Below are 10,914 nucleotides of genomic sequence, written 5' to 3'. Positions count from 1 at the left end.
TTATACTGAAATCTTTAGAGCTCCCTTCCACCGTTAAAATTATAGATATATATATTTTAAATTATACCTTAAGTTCTGGGGTACATGTGCAGAATGTGCAGATTTGTTATATAGGTTTACATGTGCCATGGTGGTTTGCTGCACCTATCAACCCATCTACATTAGGCATTTCTCCTAATGCTCCCCCTCCTCTAGCCCCCTACCCCTGGACAGGCCCCAGTGTGTGATGTTCCCCTCCCTGTGTCCATATGTTCTCATTGTTCGACTCCCACTTATGAGTGAGAACATGCGGTGTTTGGTTTTCTGTTCTTGTGTTAGTTTGTTGAGAATGATGGTTTCCAGGTTAAAATTATATATTTTTAAATAAATGAAAACTATGTTTTTAAAAGAGAACTTTTGAGAAGTATATAGCAAAACCATTAATTTAGACTCTGTGAGATTAGGTTGCATGAAGAAGGTTTTCTGAATATTTGAAGAATGGATAAATAAATGTATTCGAAAGTAATAAAAGTATAATCCTTTAAAATAGAGGAAAAATAACTAATGGGTACTAGGCTTAATACTTTAGGATGAAATAATCTGTACAACGAACTCCCATGACACATGTTTACATATGTAACAAACCTGCACATGTACCCCTGAACTTAAAATACAAGTTTAAAGTAATAATAATAATAAAATAATTTGGATTTTCTTTCCAAATTCTGAGTTACTTTCTGTAAAATTGTATTAATGACTTGTGACATGTGGCATGTTAAACTGACTTTATTTCAAAAACTTCCATTACTAGCTAGGTTGATACATTGGCTTGTGGATTTTTGCTTTTTGGGTTTTTTTTTACCTCCTGCCCATACTCTACTATCTTCAATGTTTTATCTCCTTAAAAATTTCCCAGGATCAGATCCAGCTTCATATTTAATGCTTCAGAAAACCTAGGGTAATTAGTAACATGAATAGAATAACATAATGAATTAAGGGAACTTTTTTTTCATCAAGATATATCTTCAGGATTTAAAAGTTTTTCTTAATGTATTATCACTCTGTGGATCCACAGATTCCTCAGATGAATAAGAAATACCTCTGTGAATTTCTGTGACAACTAAAATTAGTGAGCCACAGAAATTAATTTGAGGAAGCAGAAGTAGCAACATCGTTCAAACACGACTTGTTTCCATATATTTTCTGTTTTATATATTCTTTTAAATGTCCTTTTAAAAAAGTAATATTTATTTTCTTTCTTGCCTTTTTTCCCATTTATTTTTTACATTTTTTCTCTCTCATTTTGGACCATAAAATTTATAAGACAATTACTAAGACCCCTGATAGTTTTAAGAAAATTTATAATACCTGTAAATATGTAAAAAAAAGAAATTTAGAAAATATTTAAATTAAAAGTATTCATTAGAATTTCATTACTTTGTAGATTATATCATACTGTCTTCCACATTTTATATATGTTGAGGTCAGGCAATTCAAAAGAATTAATCTCTGTATTAATCTGTTATAATGTTAACATAACACTATGTTATTTTCATACATTATAATAAAGGGCTTATTACAAATGTTACTCAAAATATAGAAATGCAATATTTCATAATATAAAATATCTTTTTCATCAGTATTTACAGAGTAAATAGAAAAATTTTAGTTTTCCTGTTCTTTGTCCTTAGTCAATACAGAAATGAACCTCATGTGGGATTGGGGGTGACATTGGCCTCTAGGGCCATTTTTGGATATCACCATTATAAGAGAGCACTAGTATTAGCATTTGGTGGTGGGAGCCAAGGAATAGACATCCTGCCTTGCACATAATTGTCCGTACAATAAAGAACCATCAGGCCTTGCTCTCTATTTGAATGTCCTATTAGATATTAATGAAGTGAAACAAAACCATCAGAGCAGTTACCAGGTTTTACCCAGTTTTCATAAACACATGGTATTTTTTTGTATAGCTTTAATTCTCTGAATTTTCTGGAAATGCAATTATCATGGATTGAAGAAAGATTTTACTTTGGTTTCCTCTGAACTTTACCAAGAGTTGTTCAGTCCTTTGGAAATGACATAAGTAGCAATGCCATTTATGACATTAAAATATGACACAACATGCCTGTAGGCAGTATTTGTAGCTGTTGTATTCAGGGAATATTACATACAGGTGTCAGCATCAGACTCACTCATTTTGTCTCTTTATGTGGTGATGCCTAAGCATTTACACACTGAATTATATACTAGTATTGATAACTTTTCTTTTCATTACTCATTTATATTACAGTGAGAACATTAGATGTAAAAATAATGTGTATGTTTACATTATTAGTGTAGAAAGCATACACATTTCATTCTGAAATGGTAAAATTATCTGTAAGTTTTATTTTAGAATGGTAAAACTATTATCAAATATTTGTGATAAAAAGCAAAGTATTGGGTCTGAGAAAGCTGAGAACCACTAAATTACCACAAAGGGACAAAATAAGAGGGAAATTTATAAATTTTAACATTATAAACAGGAAAAATATTTCTGTGTTTCTGAGATACTTACCTCATCTTCATTCAATTCTAAATTACTTCTTTTGTTTCTAAAGCAATTAAATGCAACTTTTAGAAAAATGTGAAGAAAACATACATGTGTATTTTCTTTTTTAATGAGAAAAATGCATTTTTTTCTGAGCCTCACCACTCTCAGATTGGCTCTTGATCAATATCTACCAGATTTTTAACCCAGGCATAATAATTTTTGAGGTCCAGGCAGAAAGATCTCTTCAGGTACCCATTAAAAGGGACAGTACATGCTCTTATTTATTCCTTAATTTTCCTGTGACAGGATCATTGAGTCCGCTGCCTTCCTCCCCAGCTTCATTTAAATTCGGGATAAAAAGATTGTTTCACTTGTAGGTGAAATGAACTTTTTGTAAAGTGATTCAAGAGGTGCTAACGAATCCCTCCTGCCTCCCCAAATCCTCCTCAATGAAGCTGCCATGAAAACACGATTGTTGGGTTAAGATTCAGTTTTTCTGAAGGAGGGTATTGGGCCAATCCATTCTCAGTCACTGGTTTTTGGTGTGAAGTTAGAATTTGGGACGTTGTCGTAGCTTTGATTGGATAGATTTTGCCCACTTTCCTCTATGAGACAGACAGAGGCCAAAGACTCTCACACCTATTGGGGCAGGAACAAGGAAGCTCTTCTTGTTATAGGGGCCAACTACAGCATTTTGTAAATACTTGGTACTGAGAGCTCCATGGTAAAGGGGCACAGGGATGGCAGAACTGCGGGGATAATGCTCAGAGATTGCAACATGCCAAGGAACACCCATGGGGATTGGAAACCAGGGGAATCTGAAGACCCAGCAGGAGCTGCTGGGGAAATGAGACCCAGGACTGAGAACTGCTAGCTGAGAGCGGGAGGGGCTTGTGGGAGTCTTGCTCAGGAGTTCTGAGCAAACAGGACTGTTCTTGAAAAACAGAGCAATGGAGGCAGCAAACAAAGAAGACAGTTTTGAACAGGAGGTAAGAAGGCGCTGGAGAGTGAGGTTTGTTTTATTTGCAGTTTGTCCTAATCGTTTATGTCATTAGCAATGAATGATTCCTGCCCTTTGTTGTTGATCTGGGCCACAGATCTCATGGAGGACAGGGTGTGGTTACAAAAATGTAACCACTGGCAACCTGATCAGAGATTTTGGATAAAGATCTCCAGCTCATCCCTAAGTCAAGTAAGAAAAGAATCCCTTGGATTTAGAAGAGTCAGAAGAGTTTCCCTTCTGTTTTCAGGAAAGCATCACCTTACATGTCAGGAGTAGACACTTGCCAAAGTCTACACCTGCCTTCTGGCACCCTCAGGAGGGTCTGGAAAGACACCTAGGCCCCCTCTCCAGTGATGTTCAATTCTGTATAACACAGCACACCTCTTACCACAGCCCAGTTGGGTACCCCATTCTCTGAGTTGTCCTTTGCCTCTCAGAATTCCATTATTTTCATAGCATTGTGCTTAACAATGGCGCACACTACTGACCTGTACACTTAAGGATGCCTAAGATGGTTGATTTCATGTCATGCATATTTACCACAATAAACAATTTTTTAAATTAGAAGATATATATATCATATATATATTTAGTTATATATATAACATTTCTAAATATATATGTGTATATATTTAGAAACTTTAATAGGCAAGAACCGAGCTGATGGAGAAAGTTAAAATATTAGAAAGAAAAAAGCTAGTCTGAGACATAAAAAGAGTTCAGTCCTCCTATCAAGGGACTACCTATAGGGAAAGCAAATGGAAAACACTTCACATCTGGACATATCCTTGGAGAATGCTTTTAATATTAAGAACAAAGAATTAGTACAAAAAGAGCCAGGCAAGAGAAATGTTTACCTCTAAAAGAAAGAAAAACAATTAGAAAGGTATTATTTTCCTTCACAGCCTAAGTGCCAGAAAATGGGAGTCAATGCCTATTGGATTTTGGTTTAAAACGTCATGGCTAAGAACTCTCTAAGCAGGCAACTACTGTGCATGCCCCTAGGTAGACAAAGGGACTTGAGACGGATTTTCCTCTCCATCTCGTGGCTTATCATCTCAAAGCCATTGCTTCTCCAACTCCAGGGTCTTCCCCAGGTAGGAGAGCAACTCTACTTGATTATCTTGAGGCCAAATTATCTTTCCAGGAGGCAAGTTGCTGGCGAATCCTAACATTCCTTTTAGAATAAGATCCATTCAGTCTAGAAAAATGTTTCTTCCATGATTCTGACAATAGGAAGGCAGGTTTCCTTGGCCTCTTGTTCTCATGTTCCATCCACTCTTAGAGCCACTTCCATGTCACGATTTCCTTAGTTAGACTAGAAAGAGCCACATATCTGTTCTGAAACAATTGTCTCTCTCCTCCTATCACAATCATCTTCAAAATTTTGCTTTGCATTTAAATTTTTATTGCATATTTAGTTTCACAACCTTATTTCCTAAACTTTCCTAAAATTAAATTTCTGCCTTACCTCCATTTTTATCACAACCTGTTAACCTATTTCACATTTAACCTCTTGTTCTACAGAAAACATGTATTTTGAATTTTGTCAGTGGTTTAAAATTGACCAGTACTGTCTACAATATCTTTCTGTCTCATTCAGAAAATTCTATTCAAACGTACTCTTTCTACCATTTGAGCAGTTCCGGTTATTGGCCTCGTGTAGTTTTCCCCTCTTATTCCTGTATTCCTAAATAAGCGATCGCTAGGCCTTAGTTTTTCTTACCAACTGTGTCAGTGGCTTCTTCTCATCAAGTCCTTATTATCAGACGCTATTAGAGGCTTCTACTTAAATGTAAAAATTGGAGATTGATTACCAGTTCCTGGTGTTAAGTGCCCAAGGGCAGGAAAGAGGCTGTAGGGATTATGGAAAACTCTATTAACACTGCAGTGTCTTTTCTATAGTTATTAATTCTCTTGTGTAAAGTGGTCAGCCCTGTGTACCCAGAATGATTCTGGAGTGAAGAAACTGCCTTTTTTGTGTGTGTACAAAACCCTCTCCCCGCAATGTCAGTGAACCTCCAAGTAGCCTTCAATCCACAAATGACAGGTGCTGCTTCATAGTAAAATTTTGTTTTTCCAGGGAAATAAGAAATGCAGCAATGATGCACTGTGCTTCTCTTAAAGTGAAACATATTTAATGATATATTCAGAGACATATTTTTATAATCACTTTATTTGTATTATATCATAATGTACTAGAAATATTATAAACACCATTTATAAGATTATAATTAAGTAATCTGCAAGATGGTGGTTGTGCTAAGAACCACATACAGACAACAGACAACTTTCTTGAAAATATTGGTCAGTTTCCAGTCTTTGGCCTTAGATGCCCTTTGGTCAGTCTTGGTATATCATGGACACAAAATGAATCCTGTATCTGCTATTGTTATCAGTAAAGTCACCCCAGATGACATATTGCCTCAAAAATATCTGGCAAAGTTTTTAAAAAAATAAATTTTTATATGAGATTGAAATTAGTTGTAAACAATCAATAAGTGAACACATTGAATTTCTGTCAAAGTCCTGACTTTTGATATATTTGATGACTAAAATTAATTCTGCCTTTTATGGATATTAAAAGATCAAGCATGTTAAACATATCAAAATGAAGTTTGATCCAGTTGGTCTGTTTGAATGTTCTTTTTTTTTTGTTTGTTTGAGATAGAGTCTTGCTCTGTTGCCCAGGTTGGAGTGCAAAGGCGCGATCTTGGCTCACTGCAACCTCCACCTCCCAGGTTCAAGTGATTCTTCTGCCTCAGCCTCCTGAGTAGCTGGGATTACAGGTGCCTGCCACCACACCTGGCTAATTGTTGTATTTTTAGTAGAGATGGGGTTTCACCATGTTGTCCAGGCTGGTCTCAAACTCCTGATCTCAGGTGATCCACCTGCCTCAGTCTCCCAAAATGCTGGAATTACAGGTGTGAGCCACTGCATCTGGCCTTGAATGTTTTTAAAAAAACCTGACAGAGTAAAAATGTGTATGCCATGAATTGTGTTGTGAGTAAATTCACAGAAGGGCATGGTGAGAATAAACATCCAGCCTGCCAAGGAGAGTCATGCAGAATTTCTTGAAAATATGAGTGTTCACATATTCATTTCAGATTTATTGAACTAAAGGCAAATGATCAAAGCAACTCTAGTGCATGATATAATAAGTTTTGTCTGCTGTGATGCTTTAAAACCACAAAACCTTTAAAGATATTTAAATATAGGATACTACCCTAAAAGATCAATGCAGATAATTTTTTGAAATAAAAATGCTCCAAAATTATGAAACTACCAAATCTTGAGTGTTAGTATATAAATATGTACTTATTCCACAGACCTCATCCTCTCTTGTCAACTCAGGACTTTGCCTCTGCTACTGTGGCCTCAGACTCCCGCACCATCATTTTCTCTCTTTCTGCTGAGTCATTCACATCTGCATAAATAATATAGTATTAATGAAACAAAACCACTCCCATCATCTCCAGTAAATGCCATGCTATTGTTCTGCCTCCCTTTATAAGTTTTCTACAAGAAAACTCCTTGAAAGTAACACCCGCATTATTTTATTTTATTTATTTTATTTTATTTTATTTTATTTTACTTTTGAGAAGAAGTTTTGCTTTTGTTGCCCAGGTTGGAGTGCAATGGCGTGATCTTGACTCACTGCAACCTCTGTCTCCTGGGTTCAAGTTATTCTCCTGCCTCAGCCTCCTGAGTAGCTGGAATTACAGGTGTCAGCCACCACACCAGGCTAATTTCTGTATTTTTAGCAGAGATGAGATTTCACTATGTTGGCCAGGCTGGTCTCGAACTCCTGATGTCAGGCGATTCACCACCCCCCCCACCCTTGGCCTCCCAAAGCTGCATTCTGTTTCCAGTTCCTCACCTTCCATTATTCCCTTGGCCCAGTTCCATAGTTTCCTTTATACCCCACTCCATACCAATTTTGTCAAGATCATTAATGGTATCAATTATAAAATTCAATGGTTAAGTTTGAGTCTTCACCTTATTCAATCTCAAAGTAAGGTAGGATGCAGTTGAGATATCTCTTTTTATGGAAATATTTTCCTCATTTAATTACTAAAATGTCTCCTGCTCTTGGATTTTCTCCTACCTCATTGAGTATTCCATTTCCATTTCTTGGTTTGTTTGTTGTTGTTGTTGTTGTTGTTGTTTTTGCTTTTTTTTGAGGTGGAGTCTCACTCTGTTGCCCAGGCTGGAGTGCAGTGGCACGATCTCGGCTCACTGCAAGCTCCGCCTCCCAGGTTCACGCCATTCTCCTGCCTCAGCCTCCCCAGTAGCTGGGACTACAGGCGCCCACCGCCATGCCCGGCTAATTTTTTTTTTTTTTAATTTTTAGTAGAGATGGGGTTTCACCGTGTTAGCCAGGATGGTCTTAATCTCCTGACCTCGTGATCCACCCTCCTCGGCCTCCCAAAGTGCTGGGATTACAGGCGTGAGCCACCACACCCTGCCTCCATTTCCATTTCTTTGCTATTCATCCTCTTCCCAGTTTCTAAAGGTTGGAGTGCACAGGTCTTCATCCTCAGCAACCTTCCTGCCTTTCTCAGCACACTTCCCTAAAAAATCTTAGCCAGTTTTGTGGCTTTGAATGTGATCTATATGCTGATCTTCACCAATTTATATCTCTCTGTCTTCCCTCCTAGATTCCAGCTACACTTGAAACTTCTACTTATAATAATAAGCAACTTCAGTTTAATTTCACCAGATCAGAACACTGGATTTCCTGCCTCAGCAGCCTTCCCCATCTCAGAAAATGGCATCACTTTTTACCCATTAGCTCGAACCAAATACCAAGAAGTTATTCTCAATGCCCTTTGTGTCCATCAGGTTCCAGTTATGAGACAGAAACTGCTTGGTGATTTAAACAGGGAAAGTTTAATCATTAGCTATAACAGGCGTTGAGAGATTGAATCTCTTGAAGCATTGAGAGATTAGCTACTAAGAGGTAAAGAGATGTCTAAAGAATACAGAGTAGGAGATATAGCCAGCAGCCACTATCTTTAGACCAGAGGCAAAGCATGCAAAGAAAAAAGAACCTGGGTAAGGAATCCTCCCCCTTGCCCCCACCAGCCCACCTCACATACACACACAACCAGCGCTGAAATGCAGACCTTGCAGGAAATGGTGGCGGGCAGTGGCGGCGGTGGGGTGGGGGGGTCCCCTGGATGATGGAGAAGTTCACAAAGGTGCTGTGCTGATGGAACTCGCTGAAAAGTCATTCATAGGGGTATTAGGAACAGCTCTCCAAGGGGAGAAACTGCATCTCAGCCATGCTGGGCATCTGTCAAGGAACTGAATGCCTTTGGAAGCTGCCCTCTGAAGGGCAGGGGTGACTGTCCACGAGGAGGCCACATGCATTGTGTGCATTAGGCAGCAGCCTGCTACAAGACAGCAGGTACCAAAGTCAGGGAGAAAAGCCTATTCCTCCCCAAGTACTGCTTCAGCACCTTGTAATGATGAAGATTAGTTTAGCATCCTGCCCACTGGTAAGGGAGAAACATGCTAGTTTCATGGCAGGGTAATAGAGGGTGGATTTGGAGCCGAAGACAATATATGGATGGATAGCCTCTCTTTTGTTCACACCTATACCACATACGTTGTATCTTCTAATATGGATGACCCTGCTTTAAAGCATGTCTCTCATCTGACCACTTCTCACCATTTCTGCTGCTACTACCTTCTCGGGCTAGCACAACATTCTGCCTCTCTCTGTTTTCACTTTTGTTGCACTGTGGTCAATTCTCTGCACATTAGCCATACATCACGTGGAATTATAAATTCAATGTTATACTAATTTATAGTACTGATGTTAAATCATGATAGTCTCCACTGAAAATTTTCCTGTGGCTTTCGATCCCGCTCAGATGAAAATATAAACACCATGATCAGACCCTTCCCTGCCTCTCACTTAACTTCTTTCTGTTCCTTTGTTTTTGCCTCATAAGCTTTCAATTTTCTGTTATCTCTAATGGGAACGTTTCCTCAAATGGCTGGTTCCTCCGTATCATTCACATCTGCTCCAGTGTCATCTCCGCAAAGACAGTCCTGATTTCTCTATTTCTCTATCTAAAATTGTAGCTCTTCATTCCCTACTTTTTATACTATTTTATATATACATATGTGTATATATGTGTGTGTATGTGTGTGTGTGTGTGTGTATGTGTGTGTGTATATATATATATATTTTTATTTTTTTGAGATGGAGTCTCATGTTCTCGTCCAGGCTGAGTATAGTGGCGCCATCTCGGCTCACTGCAACCTCCACCTCCTGGGTTCAAGAGATTCTTCTGCCTCAGCCTCCCGAGTAGCTGGGATTACAAGGGTGCACCACCACACGCAGCTAATTTTTGTATTTTTAGTGGAGATGGGGTTTCACCATGTTGGCCAGGCTAGTCTTCAACTCCTGACCTCAAGTGATCCTCCCCGCCTTGGTCTCCCAAAGTGCTGGGATTATAGGCATGAGCCACCACACCTGGTTACTTTACATTCTTTATGGCATTTATTATTACCACAAATTGTTATGTATTCTTAATTAACAAGAATTAATTAAATTTTTGTCCACTAGAATTTAAGTGTCATAAAGAAGGACATAATTTTTGCCTGGCTATTGTGAGCTAAGGTTTAATGGCATTCAATAAATATATGTTGAAAGAATAAAAAAATGGGTAAAGGAATGAATTCCTGCTTTTCATCAGACTGATTTGAACCCACGATCTGCCATTTTTTAGCATATAAAATTCGAGTCAGTTTCTCAATATCTAAGAACCTCAAATTTTTCTTCTCTAAGATGATAGTTTAAAACATTTAACTCTCTGAAGTTAATGTGAAAATTCACCAGGTTGGATGATAACTCCTCAGAAAACCAACAGAAAGACTTCTTGATCAAGCAGAGCCATCTCTTGATGGAGCCCAAGGAGTTTCTTAAAAAGAGCTATTAGGGCAGGATATTTATAGGGCCACAGGCCAGCCTGGGAGATTTTAAAGGTATCTTTTAAGGTTTGGATTGGACAGAGTTTGTGAAATAACTGTGCTTTGATGGACACAGTAGGGTGAGGGTGGTAAAGTGAATTAAGTTAGCAAGCTGTTAGTCCTAATGAATAAGTGATTGGGTTGGCTCACGGTCTTATATTCCACGAGCAAGTGTTTCAAGGAGCAAGTAGCTAAGTGTGTTTTGCTTGTTCTCAGTATTGGTTAATAAAGAAACAGGGAGAATATATTGTCTCAGATTTGGTTAGCACTGGGGCTGGAGAGTATGTTCTATGGCATTGTTTATATGGGACAGAGGTATTTTGGTCCCAGATCTCAAGTGAGGTGGTATTTGTGAGGTATGGAAACAGTGCCAGCCCATATGCACAATGCCATAAAGCCGAGTAGATGT

The sequence above is a fragment of the Mandrillus leucophaeus genome, unplaced genomic scaffold (assembly GCF_000951045.1).
Source record: "Mandrillus leucophaeus isolate KB7577 unplaced genomic scaffold, Mleu.le_1.0 Scaffold100, whole genome shotgun sequence".
Taxonomy (NCBI): domain Eukaryota; kingdom Metazoa; phylum Chordata; class Mammalia; order Primates; family Cercopithecidae; genus Mandrillus; species Mandrillus leucophaeus.
Note: the sequence above shows the minus strand (reverse complement) of the source record.